The sequence below is a fragment of the Bos javanicus genome, chromosome 18 (genome assembly GCF_032452875.1).
Source record: "Bos javanicus breed banteng chromosome 18, ARS-OSU_banteng_1.0, whole genome shotgun sequence".
Lineage (NCBI taxonomy): Eukaryota > Metazoa > Chordata > Mammalia > Artiodactyla > Bovidae > Bos > Bos javanicus.
The window spans coordinates 38286324-38312489 of NC_083885.1; the positions used below are offsets into that span (position 1 = coordinate 38286324).

Here is a 26166-nt window from a genome sequence, read left to right on the forward strand (position 1 = left end):
CACTTGGCTCCCTTGGGCTGCGTGAGTGAAGAAGATGTTAGACAAGGTTCACCCCAGGAGGTTGGGATTGACTTTCCCCTTTGTTTGGATTGCATTGTATTGTAGGAGGTGTTTAAATCTTGTTCACACCTGTCGAGGCTGAGGCCTGGCTTTAGAGAGCGGTTTGTAACAAGACTTCTGTTGTTGTTGCCGAAAAGGTTCCTAGCTCACAACAGAGGAACTTGATTGTAGCAACTTGTTAATGTTCAATTAGGCAAATTCTGGGTGCCCCGGGGCAGTGGAAGGGCCTGCTGGTTCTCCCCGGCTGCCCATGGCCCCTTGTCCCCTTGTCGGCTGGGCCAGATGGGGCGGGGGAGGCACAGTCTTGTCCACCGGCTCCTCCGGGGGCAACAGGTGGGGTCCCGTGAGTTGAGTGGTTCCGAGGCATCTGTGGTTGACAGTGGGGAACAGAGGAGGTTGATGCCAGCTCTTCAGTGAAACAGTCTCCTCCTGAATCTTGGCACTTGCTGGCTCACCCGCCCTTGGGTGTGGCACCGGCTGCGCACTGTGCCCAGTTCGCCTGTGGGTTGGGAGGACCCCAGACCCGGTGTGTGGCTGCTCCAGCATTAGGCCTGCCCCGGGCAGTGGAACCCTGTTATCTCCCGGAATCAGAGCCTGCCTGGCCACACCTGGGTATGTCTTCTGGCTCTGGTCCTGGCGTGATTCCTCCTGAATGACTGTCCCGCGCTTCCAGGGGTAGTGTTTTCCAGCTCCTGATTAGGCTGAGGTCTTGACTGCAAAAGGAGAAACAGGAAGCTCGTTTCTCCAATGGGAGGTTTCACTTGGAGGTGCTTCTGTTCTCATGAAGCTGGTGGGCTGGCAGTTGTCTTTTCAGGATGGAGGTGAAGAAGCTCGAGCTTGAAGCGACTGGAGGTGCGCTTTTTAAAAGGGTGAGCAGGAGATGCTCAGAGGGGCCCTGGCCCCCACCAACACCCAGGCTCACAGTCAGGGTGCACCGGGGGCCCAGCAACCTGGTGGGAGTGGGTGTGCACTCCCCACCGCGTCAGGGAGTGTCTGTGCTGGCGAGGCCTGGCTGTAAAATATTGGCCCCCGTGGCAGCCTCGCGCCGTGGTGTTGAGCGATGAGGAGTGCGGGGTAGCCGGCAGTGTATTAAACACTAGTTGAGCACAGGAGGGGCAGTATATCACAGGAGAGAGATAAGCAAAGTTCTCTGATAGTGGATCAATAAAGGTTAGTGACATCATATCTCAAAGTGAGGGAACCTGCTTTCTGCACAGCCATTTATCAGATCACAGCCTGGAAGGGCCTTAACCCCTCTCTGGCCGGGTTTCTTCTTCCTGAACACAGAGAGACTGAAACTCCTCCTTGGGGCGGGGGATTGGGGTTGGGTGGGGGGGTGGGGGGATGGTAGCGCAGGGCGGGTCACTCATCCCAGCACTGTATTTAAGGGCAATGTTAAATATGTGTGTGCTGGTTTTGAAAATAAATGACTTCTGCCGTTAGTGTTGGAGAAGGCAATGGCACCCCACTCCAGTACTCTTGCCTGGAAAATCCCATGGACGGAGGAGCCTGGTAGGCTGCAGTCCATGGGGTCGCTAAGAGTCGGACACGACTGAGTGACTTCACTTTCACTCTTCACTTTCATGCATTGGAGAAGGAAATGGCACCGCACTCCAGTACTCTTGCCTGGAGAATCCCAGGGACGGGGGAGCCTGGTGGGCTGCCATCTTTGGGGTCGCACAGAGTTGGACACGACTGAAGCGACTTAGCAGCAGCGGCGGCGGCAGCAGCCGTTAGTGTATTACCCCAGCAGTAGCTTGGTCGTGCGTCTGTGGAAAGTTTCTTAACTTTGAAATTTGTGCAGAAATTCCCAACAAAAGGTAGTGCTTCTATAGAAGCCTGAAGACTTGGCCAGTGTGTTATGGGTGCACAGCTGTGTTGCTGTTGGACACCTGGGGGCTGGATGTTGTGTTTGGTGCTGGAGGGTCAAGCAGTTTCACTGGACGGGATTATTACCATTGTAACGAGCCTGGGAATGGTGGTGCCCATTCTGGTTGACTGTGTGGTGTTCTAGACACTTCACATCCCCCAGTGGGCTGGGATCAGCAGACGGCAAACACGCCTGCAGGCCACATCTGGCCCAAGGCCTGTTTTCGTATGGTCCTCGAGGTAGGCATGGTTTTCACCTTTCAGAATGGTTGGGGGAGTCCAAAGAAGAATGTTGTTTCATGACATATGAAAATATGCAAAAAATCTTACTTGTGTCCGTAAGTAAGATTTTATTGGAGAACAGCTGGGCTTGTTCTTTTACATGGCTGTGGCAGCTCCCATGCCACAGTGACAAGAGCTGAGCAGTTGCAAATAGACACTGAAAGACCCCAAAGCCGAAAATATTTACTTGACTTTCCATGGAAAAAAGTTTGCCAACCTCTAGTCGAGCCTCTAAGATCAAACCCAGTGGTGACTAGCTGTGTGACCTTAGGTAAGTCACTTAACTTCTCTGTTTCGTTTGTCTCTGTAATATAATCTTGTCCCTTACCTACTCCAGAGTGTTCTGAAAGTCAAGGTTGATGAAAGATGGATTTGAAAAATAGCTTGTGTTTGTGTGGTGTTTATTTTTTGAATTAGCAGGCCCTTCAATATGTAAATCTATCTAAGACTGGCTAGGGCGTGGGGACTTACCTTGTGGAAACCTAGAGTCTGGCATGATTGTTAGAGTTCGTCCCATCCCTGTGTCATGCTGGGTGAAGTTTGAGTTTCTTTGTCTCCGAAAACTTGAAGACATGCATCTTCCCAGAGTGAACATCTCTTGCTTTGCAAGGGAACATCAATTTTCCTCAGCGACTGCTGAGATTTTTATCCTTAAAGAGTTGGATCACTTTTCTTTCCTGCCCACCAGTGATTTATAGATGGAGAGAGCAGGCCTTTTCCTGTGGGTCTCCGGCTGTTTATCTTTCAGGTTGGGCCCTGACAATACACGGGCTGGGATGGTCGCATCGGCCAGGGCGTTTGGGGGCGATCCCAACTGGGAGATGCCAGTTCCAGGGCACAGGGGTGGTTGAGGGAAGCAGAGGAGGCTGGAGATTCCAGCCCGAAGCTAATGGGCTGGTGTCCAAGTGGAAAGTGTATTTTCATTGAGGAAGTGTAGGTATTAGTGGAGCCTGGATTACTGTGTGATTGTGCTGTCAATACTGCCGTATTGAGTCCACAAGAGCCCGCACAATACGGGGAAACACTTAGCTCACTACTGCTGCTTATCGAGAAGCCAATAGCAATTTACTTGCTGACACTTGACATCAAATCCATTCCCAGAGGTGGAGCTCCCGCAAACTCCCACGGAGCTGCCTCCCGTTGCTGGGGCCCTCCCGCCTTGGGGGTCCGCCAGTGTGCTGCCTCCTGGGCTGGGGGGAGAAGACAGGCTAGGCCGGGAGGAAGCAGGGTGGGGGAGCGATGGGCGAGATGTTCCTATTTAACTTTCAGAGCTGACAAGAGGTTTTCTTCTGCTCCTCATCGCTCTTGTCCACGTCTGCTTTCAACAAGTGCTCAGTGACCGCTCCCCCCTTCACTCCTCCCTAGGGTGTGAGCTTTCTACATGTGGGAACTTTCTCCTCCTCTTCTTCACAAAAACATTGATTCCTAAAAATGGATACATGAGGAAATCATATGTGGGAGAAGGCCCAGCAGGGTCTCCAGAAGATGGGTGGCCATCTGGGGGAAGGCTGGGAGGATGCCACGCTGGGGGGCAGAGACACCCTGTGGTACCCGGGGTGGGGGGCAGGGCCTCCCCATGCCACAGGCTGGGTGGGGGGACGTGTGATTCCAGAGCTGCCGGGATGGGGCACCGCGGAACACGCCGTTCCTTCTGCAACTGGTCGTCTGCGAGTCTGGAGTCTGTCTGCGGAGTATGCGGCTGCTTGATTTACAGAGTCTTCACTTGGCCAAGCCACTTAGACGCCTTCCAACCCTGGACTCTTCTCCCAGAAATCGGCTCACGGGTGTGGCTAACTGGATTCTGGGAGACAGAACCCACCACACGAGGATTTGGGGGTGGCCGGTCCATGGCTCCCACTGGCCGCTCCGGCCTCGCTGAATGCTGGTGCTGCTGAGTTTTGTCTGTACGTCCCCATGCCTCGGGCCCCAGCCCAGAGATTTTTTCCTTGCGTGTCTTACATGGGCTTCTCTGCAGCCCCTTCTTGCCGGTCGGGTAAGAGGATAAGATGGTTGGAGACACTCTAATCCCATCAGCATCGCTGTGGATGGTGTGGTGGCCATGCGCAGCGGGAGGGAAGGCAACGTGGGGAGTCCTCACCTATGGGGTGTCACGAGGCTCATGGAGACCAGCTGGCGGTTCCCCAGAGTCTGCTGCCGTCACCTGCACGGTGCTGCCCGTGGGAGAGAGTCCTGCCTCCCTCCTTCCTTGTCCCTCCCTTCCCCTCCCTTTCCCTGCTCACCTAGCCTCCTCCTTCCTCTGCCAAAGCCTTGGGTGTTCCATTCACAGCAAGCAAGGCAGAGCAGTGTGGAGGTGAGATTAGGGGCCTCTGACCGTCTTACCTTCTCTCCAGTGACCTTGATCAGACCGAACATCTGATGCCGGTCAAGGCAGCCTTTGCCTCTGTGCTTGATGGCACACCATGCTGGGAACGGTGTTCTTTAATTATGATCATGCTTTGTGGTAGGGTAACTCTCTCTGAGAAGATGACAGCAATTCAAGGAGGTCATTCTACCCGGTTTACAGATTGGGCAGTGAACGCCGGTGTCGTAACCCACCACCGCCCCCACCCTGAGCATGTCCAGAAATGGACAAGTCACTCCGAGCTCTTTTGATTTCTGTCACAGTCTAACGTAAATGAGACCACACTGCCTTCGAACCAACACCATGGTATGTGTTGTCAGAACGACCTTCTCGTTGATCCAGGTTCCGGGACCGGTGTGGGTGGGGACCAAACAACTCAAAATGTGCTGGTGGTGGTATGAGGTTGTGGACCTGAGCTGTGATTCCACCAGGCTTCCCGACGCTCACTTGCCTAAGCCCCGTTTTCTTTAACACAGAGGGATTGTCTTGAAGGATGCCTTGGGGTCCTTCTGAGGCCAGATTATCATGGGAGGGAGTCCAGAAGGTGCCTAGACCTGGTTGGGGAGGCAGGAAGAGTTCTCATTAGCACAGTGACATTGCCCCAGTTCTTGGGGGAGGTTGATCTGAATCCGGCTGCTCTTTGGCTGGTGGTCTGGATGTACTGAACATCAGGGAAGGTCCACGCAGGTGGTCAGGCTAGTTCTGAGCAGTGTGAAGATGGGGAGGCCTTGGCTTTGTCCAGGATGGGTTTAAGGCTTATAGGATCATGTGGGCGCAAGCTCACACGCTTTTTCGAATTAAGGGTGGGACCTCCTTGCATTCACTTTCCTCTTCAAGGAACTCTCCAAAGTCAGCAACTGTTAGGCTGACACTTGCACTGAAGACCCGTGTTTCAGGAACATGTGGCCATTTGTCCCGGTGTGCTTATCTTATTTCAACTTAAGTTTCTGGGACTTGGCCCTTTTCTTCAGCTCATTCTCACAGGCCCTGTCCAGGGCCCTATTTCCTTGTGGCTAAATTCCTACAGGTTCTAAGGAATCTCCAGGCTGCCCCCGCTTCTGCCTCTAGGCAGCCTCTGTGCCGGAGATTTCAAAGTCGTGGCCTGTAGGCAAAATCTGGGCTAGAGTTGAGTTGGTTCAGCAATATGGTATTTTAAAAGCAGATATATTTCAACATAAGATTCTGGACTGGAACCTCCTCTTGGAAACAGAGGGGATTTGGCACTTCTTAGGGCTTGAGGACAAAAGCCAGCTAGCATGGTGACCTCCGCTTTTAGAAGGAGTGTGTGCTGTTTCGGTCACCAGGGGTGGGCCCTGTCGCAGGTAGACCTGTGTCTGGCCAACCCGCCCACCTGTGCTTCCGGCTGGTCCTTTTAGGTCCATGCTTTCATGGGTTGCTCTGTGTACACACCACTACCACATTCTGTTGGTTCTCAAAGGGGCTGACTTTGCCTCCCCCTCATCCCACGGGGACATGTGACAGTGTCTGGAGACATTTGGGGTTGTTGCAACCTGGTGGGAGATGCTCCCAGCAGCTGGTTGAGGGAGGTCAGGGATGCAGCTAAGCCTCCTCCAGTGCACAGGACAGCCCTCCACCCCCGTAAAGAATATGTGGAGTATCATAGTGCCAAGGTCAAGAGACCCTGCTCTCTTTCCTTCCTCTTGTTCTCCTGATCAGGGCCTGCAGGCGCTTCATGATGCCCAGCACTTTCCATCTGCCTGCAAGGACTGGGGAGCCTCTGGTGCTCAGCCTGCAGACTCCACTGGAGCTCCCAGAGTCCTGGCTGCCCTCCACACTGTTGCTGCCCCTGACCTCAGGCTCCTTCCCGCCCCTTGACCTTGTGTCCACTTTTTCATCAAATGTCTGAGGACATCTCGGGTGCCAGGCACTGCTAGGTGCTGGTGCTACTGCATTGGGGGAAGGGGAAAAGGAAGCCATCCTTGTCCTCATGGAGTTTATACTCCCTCCACTCCCTCAGTATGTGTAATTGGTAAGAAAAACGCACTGTTTGAAAAGATGTGAAATGCTACAGAGAAAGAGCCTGGCAGGGGAAGAGGGCGTACCATGGAGGACAGTGGTTTGCAGGTGAGGAGGGTGACCTGAGCGCAGAGGCTGGAGGGAGTAAGCGATGGAGAGAGCTCTGGGCAGAGGGGAGACTCCGTCAGAATGTCCAAGGAGCAGCAGGAGGCCCTCGCGGCTGGAGCAGGCATGGGAGGGGACAGGGCACGTCCTATAGGCCTGGGAGGTCATGGCGAGGCTCTCCCTTCTGTTCTGAGCTGGGTGGAGGGTGGGAGCATGGAGACCACAGGGAGATGATTGTGGCTGGCCCAATGAGAGGTGGCTCTGGCCAGAGCCCTCAACGGGGCAGGGGTGAGAGGTGGCACTTCTGTATGCTGTGACCGCCAGAGCGAAGGGAAGTATCACAAGCTGAGTGGCTTACAGACTGTGTTTTTTCACGGTCCCACTGAAGTCTTAGCCAAGGCTCCTTCCTAGCTTCCATCAGGCACTGGCAGTCCTCCGCATTCCTTGGCTTGTAGATGGATCCCTCCAGTTCCTGGGTCTCTGCATGGCCTTTTTCCCTGTGGGTCCTCTCCCACTCTCAGCACTCCAGTCCCTGGATCTAGGATCCACCCTCATCCACTATGACCTCTTCTTAGTCATACCCGCAGCGACTCGGTTTCCAAATAAGGTCACATCCTGGGGTTCCGGGTGGACAGGAAGTGCTGAGAGGCGCTGTGAGCACTCACCCCCTGAGTGTGGTTTGAAGGTGGGTGTGGGATCGAAGTGGCTGGAGGGGATGAGGAGACAGTGATGCTTTGGGTGGCGGGAAGAATGGCTGTGAGCTTGGCCAGGGCCCCTCCTCAGCAGCGTCCCCCACCCTTGCCCCAGTGCCTCCAGCCCCACCCACTGGGCTGTGTCTTTCCTCAGCTCTAAGCCCCATCGATGTTTTCCTGAGCTACTACATGTGTACTGGGTATCACTTGAGGCCCCTGAGTTAGCCACCCAAATATTTAATGGTTTAATTCTAAATAAATTCTGAATAGAAGGGAGAGGTGCTACATCTGTCTGAGGAAGACTGGAAAGGAATGTAAGTGGCTTCATTTTTCAAAGCCCTGGAGCCTGTGTCCGTTCCACTAATCCCCGCAGTTGTTCTGTAAGGTATGTAGGGTGGGGACGCGTCATCTTTTTTTGAAAAACTGAGAGGCTAAGTGCCTTAAGAGGATTGCCTAGCAGTTGGTTGAGATCTGACTTTGAACTCCAATGGGCAGGCAGGGCGTCAAGTGGAAGAGTGTTGGGAGGATGGAGTAGGGGTGGATCGTAAGGAGATGTTCTCTGCTCTCCGACACCAGGATGGCTCAGAATCCAGACAGAGGGAGGCCTCAGAAGCAACCACCTGAGTGCACGGTGGGAACTCAGCCCCATGGCTCAGCAGGTGAAGAATCTGCCTGCAGTGCAGAAGGCACAGGAGACACGGGTTTGACACCTGGGTTGGGATGATCCTCTTGGAGGAAGAAATGGCAACCCCTTCCAGAACTCTTGCCTGGAGAATTCTATGGATACAGGACTCTGGCAGGCTGCAGTCTGTGGGGTCACAGACTCTTACACGACTGAGCGTGAGCACGAGGGAGGGGCAGCTTTTCCAGAGCGAGCACAGTGTGTGGAGAAGAGGGACAGATGGAGGCGCTCCTGGCCGGGGGCTATTCCATGTGCGAACCAGACATTCTGCAGGCAGCGCTCACGGCGGGTATACAGGCGACCCTGGCAGGACAGTGTGTGCACAAAAGCTCTGGTGTTTTGAGGAACCAGGGACTGGATTCTCACTCTGCTGTTACCTAGCTGTGTGACCTTGGGAAGTAACTGGGACTCCCTGGACCTTGATTTCCTTGTGGGCAAAATAGAAGCCGTGGTAGTGCCTGCCTCACAGGTCGTCCAGAGAATGAAACCAAGTATGCAGGAAGAAGATTTACCATAGTTCCTGACACCCAGCGTTAACAAGCATCAATTGGTGTAGTTGTACCTAATGAGTTCTAATGTTGTCCCCGCTCTAACGAGATAGGTAAGAAAGAAAAGAACCAATGACCGTGCCTGTGACTCCCTAAGCCTACCCTTAAACCGGTCAATATTTGAGTGGAGAAATGCCTGACTCACACGGGACATTGACGAACCATTGCGTGGAACCCAGCACTGGGGGTCTGCACTGATCAGTTCCACTTGATTGCAGTTTCGATAACCGACAGGCGCAGCCAGTCAGCACGGTGGGGTCCAGCTGGGGCAGCTGGTTCCGCTGTGGTTCTTCCCACGTGTCTTGCGCCTCCCACTTGCTCTGTGTTGCTGTACCACACCGTGAGGCCACTCCCGGCTCTTCCAGGCTGGGGAGGCCGGGGGGATGGATGTTTTTCTTTCAGAGTGTTAAGATAGAGACCTCTTGTTATGAAACTCCTTGTAAGAAATCAGAACTGTATCTTTTCAATAGAGGGATAGCAGTGGTAGGCCTCTTGATGATTTCCTGGGCAATCTCCATTTTGATCTGATCTGAAGTTTGGTCTTAATCACCAAAGAAGTATTCTTCCAATGTAAAGTCTTTGTCTGTGGGTCATTACATGTATTTAAACAAATTTTACAATAAAGTATCCTGACATCTCTGACGAGTAATCGGGGCACTGGTGCCCTTGTACTGGCGACAGTGGCCTTTCCCACGTTTCTGGGGTTTCCTCTCTCTCTCTCTCTCACATGCTCAGCTCCCAGACCAAGAATGTGAGGGGTCCATGTGAGATGGGGCAGGGCAAAGTGGATTTTGTCTTTCAGCCACTTTCAGCGATGAAAAGGAGCGGCGATAGTCAGTTCCCATGGAATGTCCTCTGCTCTTTCCAAAGGTTAAAGGGCTCAGTTTTGGACCCAAGCAGAGCTGGAACATACATTTCTTGAAAAAGTGTTTATGCCCTGCCAGGAATGGCAGACAGCTCTCTCATTTTTCTTACCAGTGGACTGAACAAACAAACAGTCCTGGTTGTGGCTCCGTGGAAGGAGATATCTTGAAAAGGCTGCAGAGAGAGGGGACAGGGTGGCTGAGCCCAAGCGTGTTATGAGAACCAGGGCGCGGGGCAGAGGGCTGGAGGCAGAGAAGTCTCTCCAGGAACTGGGTCAGGCCTTAGACCGAGCGCTGCTTCCTGCTAGCACTGATGACTCATGCTCTTCAGGTCCATGCCCTTTAGAGCAGGAAGGTCTGCACAACGAAAATGCTACTCTGAGGCTGAAGATGCGGGTGGTGTGGAGCCCAGGGTCAGTTCAGGTTTGGACGGGAAAGTGCCGCTCACTCCATGCTGCAGTGAGGCTGGGAGGGGTCTGGGGTGGGGGTGGGGGTCCAGGTAGAGACCCCCGGTGGGCACATTAGTGGGGAAGGGGTATGTGTGTTCAGATGAGGTAGGAAGATGGCAGTGGCCTGTCAAAACAAACCCACACACCCACACACACACCCACACTGTTGCTGATGGGAGAAGACTCCAGGCCCTGCACACACACACACTGCACACGCACGCACGCACACACACACACACATACACTGTTGCTGATGGGAGAAGACTCCAGACAGATGTTTTCTGGCTCATTGGACCACTTCCCGGGATGAACTGGCCACAGGATCCCTGCCTCATAAGGCTAGCTTTGTAAGGTCCCAAGTGAGTGAATCCCAGCTCTGACTGGAGGCAGGGTGAGAAAGTGCCATATGAGTTACTGTTTTGCTCTGACATACAGTGATAATTCTTGGGAATCTTGGGTGACACATCTAAAGAAATATAGTCATGAGAGTGTGATCAAGTGGACCTCTAGCTCTTCCAGGGGCCTGTTGGTGGAAATCACGGTAAGAGTCTTTTGGGGGCTGGAAACTCGGGCATGAGCAGTAGGGCACATGCAAGGCCAGAGGCCAAGTTAGCCTGGGGTTGGCTTGAGGAGGATAGCCTTTGAATGAGAATTGTAGCTTTGGGGATAAAAGCATGGCAGATGAGGACTGGGGAGTTCAGCGCTCAGAATGTATGGAGACGGGCTTCTGTCTTCTAGGGAAAGAGCGACTTCAGATTTCCAAGGTGAGGAGAATGTGACCGCATAATCAAGTGTGGGTTGATTTGTTCAGGAACCCCTGAAAATGTCAATGAAAGAAAATTCTTGTCATTTATTGTCTAAATTAATTTTTAAAATAAGATTTAAATATGAAAACATAGGTCTTTCCCTCCCAACCCTCGTTAAAAAAAAAAAAAAAGAAAGAAAAATTTCAGCTACAATGGGGAAGTCCTTCTCAGAACAGAAAGGGAGTAAAAGTAGGGACAGAAAGAGGGTCTGAGGAGCTGGACGGGAGCTGTGTGGAGGCAGCAGGCATCTTCTGTTGGCCTCACCCCATCCCTAGCCCGCAGGGCAGTCCCTGGCACGCCGGGGCCACCAGGACGTTTGCATGCATGGACTGACCGTTCTCTAGACAGGCACCGTCCTGGGGTGCTGAGCTGGGAGGACTTCGTGTGGGCCCAGGTTTTCTAGCACCCTGGCATCAGAGAAGCCAGCTACAGATCAGAGAGACTCAGGGCAGCCTTACTGAACAGAAGAGAAGGCATTTTTGAGATGGGAGGACGGCCAAGCCGTGGGTGGGGGGCCCAGAGAAGTGCGGTGGGGGACAGTGTGGCTTGGCTAGGGGGGCCTTTGGGGTGAGGCCTGGAAACACCTTGGAGCACTGTCAGAAATTCCTTCTAAGTATTCCTCCTCCTGTGGCCTGTGGAGGATATTTTCTGGGACATCTTCCCCTATCCCCCCTCCCTCAATAAAAACAAAATCAAGACCTTCCCCCCACTCCCTTTAATCCAAGTGAAAAAAAAAAAGAACAAAACACAAAAACCCCACAGTGTCTCAAGCTTACACGCTAGTTGCCCACCCAGCCTTTTTAGTCTTGCTCTGTCATTTTTAAAGGCGCTATACCCTAAAGCAAAAGAATACTCATCCAACTCTCTGGGGAGCGGGACTTGGGTAGGGTGCCGAGTGAGCTCACACTGTAGAGGAGAGGTGCCGCCCCTGAGCCACCCTGCTCTCACCCGGGCGGGATCCCACATCCGTGGGAGGCCCGGAGAACATGCTCGGTTCACGCAGAGGTTACAGAATGGCTGTAAATGGACATGCGTATAGAAGAGGAGGAAATTACTGGAGTCAGAGCTCTGGTGCGAGGGCTTTCAAAGAAGGCCATAAATTAGTCATAAGAACTAAGGAAGATGGGATTCTATTCCTAGGGCTGCTTTATTTTGTGAGGGGGGTGGGGGCATCAGAAGAAGCAGTAGGTAAAGAGAATCTGGCCAAGTAGCATCAAGATTTTGAATCTTGGGCACATTAGATGTCAGTTTTGCCACAAGTCACCTTCTCCTGGACTTTGAATATTCAGAGTTGCATCTTTATTATGCAAAGGCTGAATGACAGCCTTGTGTGGAAGGTTGGTAAAACTTTTTTTTTTTAGTTGTTGACAACTTTGTTTCGAGTAGCGCCTTGTACACATGTACACCGAAATCATGTGTTTAAGTCCCACTGAGGGAGCCTAGGTACCCTGGCCCTCAACGTCGTAATATAGTCCTAGACGTTCCTTGTGAAGCATAAACAACGTGGGCTAGACTGGGAGAGTATAAGCAGTTTGGAGGATAGGGAGAATTAAGTAGTGTATGGGATGGAGGGTTCAGGGGATGGAAGATCTGACTTGTGATTGAAGCAAGCCCGGGTAGACTGGAGTAGGAAAAAGACCCAGGTGGGACCCTGCTTGGTCTAAGCAGTGAGAAGAATGTCCTTGGCATGACGGCCCATGTGGAGCGCAGATGCGTTTCCTGACTCTGCAGTAGGCAGTCAGTCCGTGTGTGGCCAGTCCCTGTGTGGGAAGTTCTTCAAGGCACTTATGCCTCCATTCGGTCAGCAGTGGCCTGTACCTGTGTAGTGTTAGAGCCCAATCCTGGAAAGCTGGCTCTTGCAGAGGTGTTGGGCAATGGGGGCCGGCTGGCAGCCAGCTTCTGATGTGGTTGGCTGCCTGGCTCACACCTCTCAGGTGCTGGCGAGATGGTGAGATCCAAAGGCCCCAGGCTACCACTGAGGTGGGCAGGATGCCACCACCTTCCAGAGCCTTCCTCCTCTCTTTGTCTCCAGGAGTCACATGGACCACGGCCCTGACTTTCCAGGGCTTTGGACTGGCCCACCTGTGGGATCCGTAGGGCAAGGTCGGCTTGGCCTGCCTTTAGTCCAATAAAAGAACCTTGGATCTGACCCTAATTCTTCCCTGTAGATTTTTTTTTTTAGCCCAGTGTCAAATCAGAACGTCCTACACATGTATTCTTGAGTCAGCTGCTGTTTCTCTGTTGTTCTCCTGGTTCATTGTGGTTATTTGTGAATCTCAAACGCAGTAGGCTGGGATGGGAGTTCTTCTGTCTAATGCTGAGAAGTTCCGCTGAGCACCACCCACAAGTCATAACCCTTACTTGTTGCATCAGGTACCCTTGGTTTTTGCTTTTTGGTGATGGAGAAAGAGAGGATTCGGCTGGCTCTTTGAGTCCAGAGAGGAAGGTTGTGTGGATCCCAACAAGGATGACTCATTCTTGAAATTCCAGGTCATTCCTGGTTCTATGTGTGTGTTGTCACAGTCCCCTTTCTCCAGAGGGGTCACATTAGCTTCCGATTGATGGCGTTATAAATGACTGCAAACTTTGTGATTTAAAACAGCTTTAATTGATGTCTTAACTGTTCTGGAGTCCAGGAGTCCAAAATCAGTTTCAGTGAGCTAGAGTCAAGGTGTTGGCATGGCTGGCTCCCTCTGGAACTCCTGAGTGGAGGGAGAAGCAGTTTCTTTGCCTTTTCTAGATTTTGGAGGCTGCCCTGTCCCTGGCTCATGATCCTTTCTTCACGTCACACCGCCTGTTGCTTCCATCATCACATCTCCTGTTTGACTCTGAACTTCTCCTGCGGTCTTGTTATAGGGAGCCCTGATATTACGTCAGGTGTCCCCTCCCAGGTCATCCAGGATAATCTTGGTCCCTTCTACAGAGTCTCATTTGCCGAAAGGGTAACACTTTCAAAGGCTCCAGCTATGAGCACATGGACATTTGGGGGGCTCTGAGTCAGCCCACCACTGGAATCAATACAGTCTGCAAAGAGGGGAAGCCTCACAGGGACCCAGATGGTGTTTGATGGCAAAGCTCAACCAGTGTCCCTGTGAAAACTGAAGCCTGTTCTGGCAAAGGAGGTTTCCTGGGGTATAAGGGGAAGGCTTTGTGGTGAAATTTGGTAGCTTCCCTTCTCTGCAAGGGCTTCCCTGGTGGCTCAGTGGTGAAGAATCTGCCTGTCAATGCAGGAGACATGGGTTCAATCCCTGGGTCAGGAAGATTCCCTGGAAAAGGAAATGGCAACCCACTCCAGTATTTTTGCCTGGAAAATCCCATGGACAGAGGAGCCTGGCAGACGCCAGTCCATGGGGTCATGGAGATTTGAGAGACTGAGTGACTGACCAGCCACTCCTCCCCAAATATTGTGATACTGTTTTTGGCATATTGTGTTGAGGCACCAAGAGTAGAACTTGAGAGAGTTTAGAGAGCGTTCCTCCAGAAGAGTCCTGACGTTGTGTGACTAGGAACAGAGGTTCGGGGAACCCAACAGCCTGAGAGGTCAGTCGTGGGGTACAGTAGACCGCAGGTGTGGGTGGGGTGGGGTCTCTTGTCTGTGTCTCTTGCACAGCTTCCCAGGCTGGGTGCCCCCCTACATGGGAACCAGGTTTGCTGCCAGGCTGGGTGCCCCCCTACGTGGGAACCAGGTCTGCTGCAGGTTGCTCCTGGTGCCCAGTCACAGGGCCGTGGCTGTTTTGGCAGCCTCAGAGGGAAGCGTGTGCGTAGAACAGGGACATGTTTTTCGAACCACCATGGATGCGTTTTCCTCTAGAGGCGATAGTGCAAATGGCACTTCATTCCTTGGCTAGCCCCTGGTAGTGGTAGTTTAAACTACTTGGAATTGCTCTTTTTTGGATTGTGTGGACTTAGCACTCAGTCTCTAAGTCATGTTTGACTCTTTGCAATCCAGTGGACTGTAGCCCGCCAGGCTCCTCTGTCCATGGGATGCTCCAGGCAAAATACTGGAGTGGATTGCCATTTCCTTCTCCAAGGAATCTTCCTGACCCAGGGATCGAACTTGTGTCTCCTGCACTGGGAGGTCGACTTTACCCATGAGCCACCTGAGAAGCCCCTTTTTTGGATTACAGGGGAGTAATTAAATATCATCGTGGAGGAATGTGTTAAGTTCTAGGTAAGGATCTTGAAGGTAAAGTTTTTGGAGCAACTATAGGTGATTAGGTGCCCAGATCATTATCATACCATCTGTGCCAGGATCTCAAACACTTGAGGTCAAAATGATTTCTGTCTCACTCCTCTTTTTTATATCCAGCTGCCAAGTTTAAGAAACAAGTGGCTGTACCAAGTTCCAAGGAGGTCTTACAGGATGGAGGCCAGTTGCTGCCATAGCACAGGGCCACTATCCAAAGGCTGCCACGGGCTCGGGGCCACAGCGAAGCGTGGAGACGGGTGGAGCTGAGATGGTGACATCAATGCGTAGAGCAGTTGAAAAGGAGTTCAGGGCTCTCCTCCTACTGTTGGCTGTACCTGTTCCACCAGATAGGCAGTGTTGGAGACCTGAGATCAAGTTCTTAGTTGGCGGTGGCTTCAAAGCGTAGTTGAGAGGACCGCTCCTTCAGGCGCCTCTAGCTTTAAGCGGCGGTGACGTCTGTAGCTTGAATGTGCTTGATGAGCTAATAGCATGCCTCTCTCTAAAGACAGTATTTTAGTCACAATGGAAGAGGCATCCTCCCTGGGGCTGGACAGCCCAGCCGGCTTCTGCTGCTTGATACAATCTCTCCTGGTGCCCCCATAGTTTGTAGGAAACTCTCAAAAAGGGCTTCCCACCAAATTGAGTTGAAGGGCATCTTAATTCCCCTTGTATCATCCCAGCATTGTTTTGGGGAGTCCGCTGAAATCTTAAAATTCCGTCAGGGACCTCATGATACTGAAGTGTTGTGTGTTAGCCAGAGACTCTATGACTTGATTTAAACGACTCCTCATTCTGTGTGGAGCCCCGGTGCAGGATGGCCTGTGTGTGGAGAGTGGTTTCCAGAGACAGAGCGCTGGGCTGAGGGGCGACTTGTGGCTGCCAGCTCTGTCCTTTTAAGAGGTGTCTAGAGTCAGCTCCCCGGAGAGGAGGAGGCCGAGATGAGGTAACCTGGTTCCACAGGTCAGCAGGGGAGGCTCTGCCTTGGGGCAATGCGCTGGCTCTCTGATAATGCAGCATTTTCACTTTAATGCATCTTAAATGTGGATTATACTATTAATTACTGCTGGACAAAAAGGGATTAGTGCAGCTGGCCTGCTCTCCCCCTGCACTTCTACACTTCCCTGTGCTCTGAACGGCCAAAGGGCAGGAGGTTTTCCTGTCATCTGTCTTTTGTTTTAGCGCAGCCACGGCTGCTTGAACCTCCTGTGCTCACCAAGTCAAAGGGGAGTGGCTGGGGCCTCGTGTAGAGCCCTGAACTCCATCTGGTTCTCGGTCAACGGAGGTGGGATGCTTTCCTTCCCCGGAGTCGGGCATTCTTCCCTGGGCTCTGTGGGTGTCTGTCTGGATGGCGTGTCCCCAGCAAGGAGAGCCTTGTAGCTGTCAGAGGGTCTTGCTAAGCGCTCCTTTCCCACAGTGCTGCGCCTCCATGGGTGCTGTCTGTGGTGGTCCCAGGGTGCTGTGCCCCCACCTTAAGAGGTCCTTCAGTGGTCCAGGAAAGTAGAGGATGGCTGTGACTCCCCCTGTGGGCCTCCTCTGGTCCCACTGCCAAGCTGGAGATCCCAGTAACTAGCAGTGAACTCGTATCTTGTAATTTGAGATATTCTGAATTCCTAAGTTTGGGTTGTACCATCTTGTGCTTGTATAAAACGGTATGAATTTTAAGAGATCTATGATTACATTTTTCCCCCCATACTCAGGCTAGTATACTCATTTTTCATCCATATGGAATGAATTTTTTTTAAATAGATGAGGCATTAAATAACAACATCTCTCAGTAATAATACTCCCAGGAGTACATAACGTGGTGGTGTTTGCAATTACACACAGTGTAATCTGTTGTGTGTACAGGCGTGTGGGCTTTCTGTTTACTGGCATCCTTCATTATATGGTAACATAATATACAGAATTTCCCAGTTGCAGAAATTAGAAAGTGGAAAACAGATTTCTTACACATAAATTGGAAAACTGATTTACAGACTTCGTTTTTTCTTTCCTTTTTCCTTTCATTCTTTTTTTTTTTTTAACTTGATATTTCAAAGTTTGTGGCAGATGAGTCAACAGTGGCATAATGCTTAAAAACTTCACTTAATTGAATTAATTTGGGATTTGAATTCATTTTAAGTAATAATGGAGAAGACTGCAACAACCAAGATGCATAATATGGAGCATTCCTGAAATGGGAATGCCGTGGTGAGGAGGTGGAGGAAACTAGGAAGTCTGCTATCCTCTCGGCCATACATTCAGGAATTTCAGGTTTCAAAATTGTAGCCTGACAGAAACCTGACTGAACTTTTTTTTCACCCTTTATACTTTTGTCTCGAAACTCTTAATTCTTCTGAACTTGGAGATTGCAGAATTAGGGATCATTTTTTTTTCCTCTTCCCTTTTCTAGGTCCAGATGTTTTATCATCTTGGATCCAAGTCTTGCTTAATAAAACCAATCTCTAAATTTTATCAAAGAAAGTATGGAAATTTACTTGGCTATGTACTGAGTATATCTGGGATGGTTTCATTCCATTTATTGAGAGATGGCTTTGCTTTTTAAATTAATTTTTAAAGAGGCAATATACCCATAATAAAATTTTCAGAAGGTACAGGAGAGCGTTCCTCTCCCCTCTCCTCCTGTGCTGCCTGTCCCTCAGTCACTCAGTTCCTCCAGAAACCCCTGCCATGAAATCCCTTGGGTAAGGCATATACTTGGATACAGCCATCACAGCAATATAGAAATAGTTTTTCTTTCTTTTTTTTTTTTTTTAAAAAAAACTAAGCATTAAGTAGTGTTTTCTGCTTAAAAGATTTCCTCCCCTTATCAGAGTTTCTCCATCTTATTTCAGAGATGTATTTATCTTCTGTAGAATACTTAATATTAAAAATATTAATGAAATCCAGTTACTTGAAAATAAAAAAGTAGCTCTCCTAAATCACTTGGGTCAAAGAGGAAGTGAAATGACTGTTTTATTCAAATGAATAAATGACAAAGTTTTATTCAGGGATGCATTCATGGCTTTAAATCCTTTCATTATTAAATACGAGAAAATGAAGATAATTAAGTATTCAACTTAAAGTTGAAAAGAATAAAGCAAGCCTAATAAGATGCAAGTGATACTAATGAATTAGAAAACAGAAACGTTAAAGCGATCAACCTAAGAGCTGTGTGTTTGGGGAAAAAGTCAAGGGGATAGACTAAGCATGTACCATATCTAAAAAGAAATACAACCAAGTAAAACCAGAAGTAAGTTGTTATGTTAGAAGAAAGAGTTAACAAATTAAAAGTTACACTGGAGATAATTATTTTATGTTATACAAATCAAATTTAGTAACTTAAAATACAGCATTTTTGAAAAATCTCAGTTGACGTGTCTGTTCTGGATGACTCAGAAGTCTGAGTCTTTAAACTAGGAACTAGGAAAGAAACTAAGCACTAAAAAAATTAATACTTCCAAAGTGGGCTCTGGATGCAAGCAGTTTCATGGGTGAATTCTTTTAAACTTTGGGGGACAAAATAATTCGTTGCTCAGTAGACTGTTTCAGAGTGTAGAAAATTGTTGATTTTACAAAGTTAGTACAACTCTGGGAACCAACATTATTACAAAGATTACACAAAAAGAAGGCTGAAGATTTAGCTCAGGCATGAGGACGGATGCAAAAATGCCAAATAAAACAGTCACAGATTGAATTCAGCAGTATTTTAAAAGAATTGTGACCACATAGGGTTTATCCCAGAAATGTAAGAGGGACTTAAGATCAGAATGTCTAGTCTCCAAATACGTCGTGTAAGTAGAACAAAGAAGAAAAACACATATCCAAAAATTGCATTTGGTAGATCTCTATTCTTTTGCTTAGAATTTTAAAAAGCAAAACAACTTTGCTACAGAGAGATTGCATTAATTTGATCAAGAAACCAGCAGCTACAACACTTGGAGATTTAATGGCAAATCAAAAGAGGCAGCATAATGAAATTGGAATAAAGCAAAGATTGCCCATTGTACTCATTTCTTTTTCCTGCCTTATTGAATTGGCCAGGGTATACAAACCAAAGTCAAATAATAGTTAAACAATGAAAATTATTTGCAGATGTTACTGTCTTCCTAAAATACCCAGGACACATTTACATGGAATTAAGTATGGAGTTCAGTTACAAAGTAAAATTTCAAAAATCATTAGTTTTCTCATATACCAGGAAAACTTGGTTGGATAATATTCCAGAGGTCACACAGTGGAATGGAGTCAAATAGAAATGTGTCTGGGAAAGGTAGCATTTCAAATAAATGAGAGGAATTAAAATAGTAGCAGCTCACATTTTCCCATACTTGTATGTGCCAGACATTATGTTAAACACTTTTACATGAGCTCATCTCATTTAATCTTCACAAGAATTGTATGAGGTCAGCACTACCTATAGTTCCAATTTATAGATGAGGAAACTGAGGTTCAGAGAGTTGCATAACTTACCCAGATTCCTGAAGGATTGAACACTGATCTGATTGGCGGTAAAACCAGTGACCTCCCTCCCTGTGCTTTACTGTCTCTAGTGAATAATTATAGAGTAAATAGGAAAAAATTAACTTAGATAAATAGAGAAAACTGAGTTAGAGCTATTCTTCATAGTGTATATTATCATATATCTACATGAGTTAGAGAGCTATTAGTAAACCTGAAATCACAAAAGAGCTCAAAGAAAGTCTGCCGCTGCTGTGGTTTAGTCGCTATGTTGTGTCCAACTCTGCGACCCTATGCTCTGTAGGCCACCAGGCTCCTCTGTCTGTGGGATTTCCAGGCAAGAATGCTGCAGGGGGTTGCCATTTCCTTCTTCAGGGGATCTTCCTGACCCAGGGATCAAACCCGTGTCTCCTGCTTGGCAGGCACAGTTTTTACCACTGAACCCCACCTGGGAAGCCAGAAGAAAGTGTGAAAAGTGAAAGTGAAAGTTACTCAGTCCTGTCCAACTCTTTATGACACCATGCACTGTAGCCCACCAGGCTCTCTCTCCGTGGAATTTTCCAGGCAAGAATACTGGATTGCCTGGTTGTCATTCCCTTCTCCGGGGGATTGTCCGGACCCAGGGATTGAACCTGGGTCCCCTGCATTGCAGGCAGATTCTACTTTCAGCCCATAGTAGAACGTATAGGTGAATGTTAATCTGTATATGGAACAGGGAGGGACATCAGGCCCGGCTCTTCTGGTGAAGAAATGATAACCAAAAAGACTGATGTACTACATTTTAAAAAGTTCTTTATCCTGGGCACTGATAATTGGTATTTAAAGGCATATGACAAACTGAGAAAAGATATTGAAAACACACAAAAAAGTTGGTCTTCAATATCCTTAATATATAAAGAGCTCTTAAAATCAACAATAGAAAAAGATAAAGAGAGAAAATGAGCAAAGAATACTAAATAAGCAAACTTAGATAAAGAATAAATTCAGATTGCCCATTTGAAGAGCCAAATGATAGCTCATTATTTTCACTTATTTGTTTACTAGGAAGATTGTGCTTTCTTTTCTTTTTTTTTTTTTATAGAGCAAAAAGGGAGTGGTTATGAAGGAATTGGTAAAACTGGTAAAAAAAATCGGTAAACTCTTTCTGGAGAGTACTTTGATAATGCTTGTCAGGAAGCTTTAAAATAAGATTTATATAAATTTGTAACTTGTCTCACCGTGAATTTCCTGATTCTCCTTACTCTGTCCCACTTCTTCTACCATAGCCTATTTTTGCCTAATAAAATACTAAATAATATTAAAGAATTCTTTGAATTTATTACCCTTGATTTTCTCTCCTGCTAAGAATGTAAGCTTCCCAAGGAGGAAGGATCTTTGCATTTTCACAAATTTATCCTTAATGTCTAGAATAAGACTGGTAACCCAGTACCTTCATGTATAATATAATATAGAGATCTCCAGTTGTACAGAAGATATTTATAAATAAAGATTGTCATTACAGATGTCTATAATAGTGAAAAATAGTAACCATCTAATTCTCTCACAGGGGACTGATTTAAACTGTGGTGCATCCATATGGTTGATTCTTAATGTGGTTATTTAAAACTCTTGTCTCATGGTTAGGAATGTGGGAAAACAGTGGTGTTAAATGAAAGGAGGCTGTGTGTACTATAGGACTTCAGTTTAACTTTTAAAAATATGCATAAGGGTGAGATTGAAGGATACCTGTAACAGAATATTAACTTGAGTGGTTACATCCAGGCGGTAGAAGTACAGGCTGCTTTTAATACTGTTTTCAGAACCCAGGATAGTGAGTATCTGTTAGTTTCATAATTTTAAAAAAATGTCTTAATGTTAGTGAGAATGTAAGATCACTTGAATTTTGCTGGTCTGTGGCTATGTCTAGAAGTATTTTAGGGATTAAAAATTTTTCGAATTAGCAAGATCCTAATTAAAAAAAAAATCAGCAAGAATGCTTCCCACAATGTCCTCAGGCTACTTTGTCTTAATTATTTATGATCTTTACTGTAAGTGTCTAGGGTATGTGTTTGTAAAAATAGTGGAAGTCTTAGTCAGTGCTGTGCATGCTTGTGGAGTCCTGCTGGGGATTCAAGAATCCCTCTGCCTGTTTAACTTTCTTGGTGGAAATGGTGCGTTGTCTTCCTGGTGTGTCATGGAATCTCAAAGTACACTTGGATTGCACTTGGGCGTGAGCTGAGGCTGAGAATTTTCAACTCCCACATTAACCAAGGGGCAAACAGTCTACCTGCTGTGACCCATCAGTGTGGAAGGACTTTGGAGGACAGGTACAGAGGAAGCTGCCAGGTTAGAGGGGAAACGTCAAGGTAGGGGCAAGATCCACAGAGTGTTAACAGTGGTACTGAAAAGAGAAGACCAGCGTTCCTGATGGAATTTTCCTAGCCAGCAGATCAAAAGTGTGTCCAGAATGTTTGGGCTGAAGTTTCCCAGATCCTTAAAGAGTCACATGTCATCTTGGCCAGCATTTGAGTTCCATCTCTGCTGCTTTATGACTGTGAGTGTGAATTTCTTTATTGGTAAAAGGAGATTAGCCTAGCTCCTCTCTTCACTCTACTTTCATATCTGCGTTCTGCAGGACTTTTGTGTCTTTTGATATTAAAGCATGTATTTTAGGTATGCATGTGCCATTTGTGGTGATGGTGAGGCCCAGTGAGTATTGTCACTTCCTAGCTGTGTGGGCCCAGATGTGAGTATGAGAGCCGAAATTGCATGGTGAGAGGAAAGCTGGCAGTAAAGGATCAGTCTGGCCTAAGTGAGAATCTCAGCCCTGCCACATTCTGGCTAAAATTCTCTCCTTTTCATTTTAACATGGAGAGTGTATTTGTTATCTACTGCTGTGCAACAAACTACCCCTGAACTCAGTGGCTTAAAACAACAGTTATTATTAATCTCTCAGAGTTTCCATGGGTCAGAAACGTAGGTGCGGCAAAACTAGACCCTCTGCCTCCAGATCTCTCGTGAGGTTGCCATGAAGATGCTGAACAGGGCCACGCTCTCATCTGAATGTTGCGTTGGGGAAGGATCCATGTCTGATCCGTGCGCTTGTTGACAGGATGCAGTTCTGTGTGGGCTGTTGGACAGGGTGCCTCTGTTCCTTGCTGGCTGGGGACTACCCTCAGTTTCTGGCCATACAGGCTCCTCCTTAGAGCAGAACACAGCATGGCAGTTGGCTTCCATCAGGGAGAGTGAGGAGTGTGCAGGAGACAGACGCTACAGTGTCTCTGTAACCACATCTCAGAAGTGACCTCTACTCACAGTAGAGGTGAGTCACTGTGCACAGCCTGTGCCAAAGGGGAGGGGACTCCTCAAGGATGTGGATTCCAAGAGTTGGAATCAGAGGGGCTTGACCACCAGAAGCTGTAAAGATTGAGAGTGGAGGTGGTTTTGTAGGGTGTCAAGAATGTCTTAGATGCTCCTATCTGTCTCTCTGGTTTAAAAACTGCTTTTCTTAAGGGTAGTCTGTGGGGTTGAGCAGAGTAGGTTAAAACCAGGAGGGCGTCTCATCACACGATCTAACGTCCACTCATTGTCTTCTTACGCTGAAGTCTTGAAATGTCTGTCAGACCCATGACTCCTCACCCTGAGCCTGCTGGGTGTGGCGCGTCTAGCATAATTTGAGAGGGAAATGGGTATTTGGCTGATGAAAACTTCCAGTGTGTGTTTCCGCAGGTTAGGCAGCCATTCGGGGGAACGCCCGGGAGCAATTTGGGAGCCTGCGGGTCAAAACATAAAAGCCCTCCAGGGCTGCCCCTCTTTGTGTCTGAATGCCACCACCTCTGGAGTCAAGAAGGTCTGCCTGGCACGGCCTCTGGGTGAGGGACGCTCCAGCGGGTTGCGCTGGGTGCCAGACATTGCCACAGCCCTCGGAAATGAGTAAGAAAAAAATCCGAAGCAGAGACCTCCCCCTAGAACAAGCTGAGCTTTGTGCAAAACAGGCTCCAAATATGAAAAGACCATTGTTCCTTGGATGGCTTTTTAATTAATGCTCACCACTCACACCCATCAGCTCGCCAAGAAGAGCCGCCTCCTTCCTTCCTTTCCCCTCATGCTCGTCCCCTGCTCCTCTCCCCAGCGCCTTGGGGACAGGTTGAGGGCCACTCGGGATGGGAGGATGCCAGGAGTGGCATTGGCTGAGAGGGTTCCCCTCCTGCCCCTGCCTGGCGTGCTTGGATGGGGGGCCCTCCACCTGTTGGAGAGCAGCCCTCTGCATTTCCAGGTTCAGGAGCCAGGCCTGTCCCCTGGGGGCTCCTGGAACGAGTCCCGGCCTCAGCCTGTTCCAGCCCTTCCTCCAAGCTCCGCGTACACCTTCTCTTGCCTAAAGCCAGAGCAGTGAGCCAGAAGTGAACTGTTCTCTGTATGTTTCAGGTTTCCCCTGGTTATCCTGCTCTTAGAGCTGAATCTGGATGGAAGAGCCTATTAAAAAACAAACAAGTCTTTGGCTTTCTAGTAGTTCTTTCTAGATCAACCCTCTATTCCTCTGGGTAGGGCTGATGTAAATGCAGGGGACAGGGCTGAATGGGGAGGCGAGGATTCTACCATTGACCCAGCAATGGCTTAAGGGGGCTGACTGAGGAGTTGCTGCGGGGTCAGTGTGGCTGGTGGCTCAGTGGGACCCTGCCCCGGCCCACCCTGGCACTAGGAAGCATGCTGTCACAGACCTACTTACACTGTGCTAAGTGTCTCTACAGGCTGGGGGTTCAGATCTCTGAGCTATTTGTTGTATTTTAAGTAGCTCTGTGACCCTCCTGCATAGATCTGGACTGAACTTAGCAAGTTTTCTGGTTACTAGTTGCAGAGAACACAGCCTCAACATCTTACCTTCTGTGAAAAATTTTCCTTCTGTTTACAGGCAGTTCCCAAACCTCTGGATTTGTCCTGCGCCTCCTTGTGCCTTAGGATTCTGCAGACATGACCTCAGTCCTTTATTCTGCATAATTTTGTTAATTTTTGTGTAGATTCATCATCTGCAACTAGGGCAGAAACCATTGAGTGTGATCTTGAATTAGAGATGGGGTCTGTCCTAGTGGAGAACACATCAACAAGGAGCTATGGACGTGGGCACCAAGGAGTTAAATATACATCACCCGGAAGATGGTGGATTTTCAAGTTACAGGGTTACAAGGATTTAAAATTAAGAAACCCTGGGGGTTTACTTGAATGGTGGACAAGCCCTGGAGAGAAGATCTGATTGACCAGATAAGTTGTATGCGATTCCTTGAAAATCTGTTCACTCCAACCCCAGCAGCTTAACTTCTTGACATGTCACCCAAATGTAATTGTAAATGCCGTGGGAAAGAATCTTGAGTAGGGGTAAGTTCTGTGAAGTCTGTGAGTGGGAAAAACAAGCATGAATTATTACAGCACAGCCAGATTAGAGTTCTGCTTTAGGTTCTCATCGGCAGAGGAAGGCAGTGCTCTTGAGATCCCTGCAATATGGTAGCCACCAGCCACGTGTGGCTACTGAGCCCTTGAGATGTGGCCACTCGGCGTTGATCTGTGCTGTAAGTAAACATGTACAGGTTCTCAAGGCTTAGTCTGAGAATGGAGGGGTGGTGAAGGGGGAGATAGGTTAGTAACATTTCAATGGATTGCACTGGAAGTGATATTTATTTTTTCTTGGCCATGCCACACAGCATGTGGGCTTCCTTGATAGCTTAATTGGTCAAGAATCCCCCTGCAATTCAGGAGACCCTGGTTCGATTCCTGGGTCAGGAAGATCCACTGGAGAAGGGATCGGCTACCCACTCCAGTATTCTTGGGCTTCCCTTGTGACTCAGCTGGTAAAGACTCCACCTGAAATGTGGGAGACCTGGGTTTGATCCCTGAGTTGGGAAGATCTCCTGGAGAAGGGAAAGGCTACCCACTCCAGTATTCTGGCCTGGAGAATTCCGTGGACTGTATGGACCATGAGGTTGCAGAGTTGGACATGACTAAGCGATCACACCCACCCACCCACGTGGCATGTGGGAGCTTAGTTCATTGACCAGCGAGTGAACCCATGCCCCCTGTAGGGGAAGCACGGAGTCCTAACTACTAGACTGCCACGGAATTCCCTGGAAGTGATATTTTGGATATACTGGTATTAAATAAGATATATTTCAATTTGTACCTATTTACCCCTCCTCTTTTCTTTCTTTCTTTTTTTTTACCATGGCTGTTAGGAAATTTAAAATTACCTTTGTGGCTCCCATTTTCAATGCAGGTTTTAGAGGAAGGATGGCTAAACAAGGGAGACCCAGAGATGTGCTGGTTTGGGTTCTCTGACAGTAGGCTCTGAGGAAAGTCACGGCCGGCTCCACTTGGGAGCACCGTGAGTAATGCTGTGGGAGACGACCTGTGTTTGCATTTGGGGGTTAACCCATCCTAGTCAGAAATTCTTTTAGATTCTATCCTCCTGGCTGTGGTCGGACTGTGAAGGAGTGCAGCAGAGTCTGTGGCAGGGAGGATGAGTCTCCCCAAGTACCTGGGGAGGCCTGGGTGCCCTGAGACGAGCAGAGGCAGTGGGTCTTAACCATGGCAAGCCCTCAGAGGGGTAGGGGGATGATTACTCAAGAGCTGGAGTGGCCCTCCAGGGCACAGAGCTCTTGCTCAATGGCGAGACCTTTAAGAGAAGACAGCTATTGCTCAAACGGACCTCTGGACCTCTGAATCCAATCATTCCAGTTGCACAGGCCCACAGGCAAGGCAGCACTGGGTAATCCTTCCGTGGTGGTAGACCTTACCCCACTTTTGGGATGGAGCCTCCTGGTGAAGTTGTGCCTTTATGTAAAGTAAAACTGGATTCCCGTGGGTGATTCCCTTTC

At 48.7% G+C, this 26166-nt stretch overlaps 1 protein-coding gene and 1 long non-coding RNA gene across 6 annotated transcripts in view; both read left to right on the forward strand.

The window, feature by feature from the left end:
* The window catches only part of ZFHX3 (zinc finger homeobox 3), a 251101-nt gene that overhangs the window by 27991 nt on the left and 196944 nt on the right, over window positions 1-26166 (forward strand). The gene's annotated exons all lie outside the window — the stretch shown is intronic.
* Window positions 1407-15697, forward strand: LOC133230379 (uncharacterized). The gene is made up of 2 exons (XR_009730836.1): window positions 1407-14341; window positions 14382-15697. It is a non-coding gene; the product is annotated as an uncharacterized LOC133230379 (long non-coding RNA).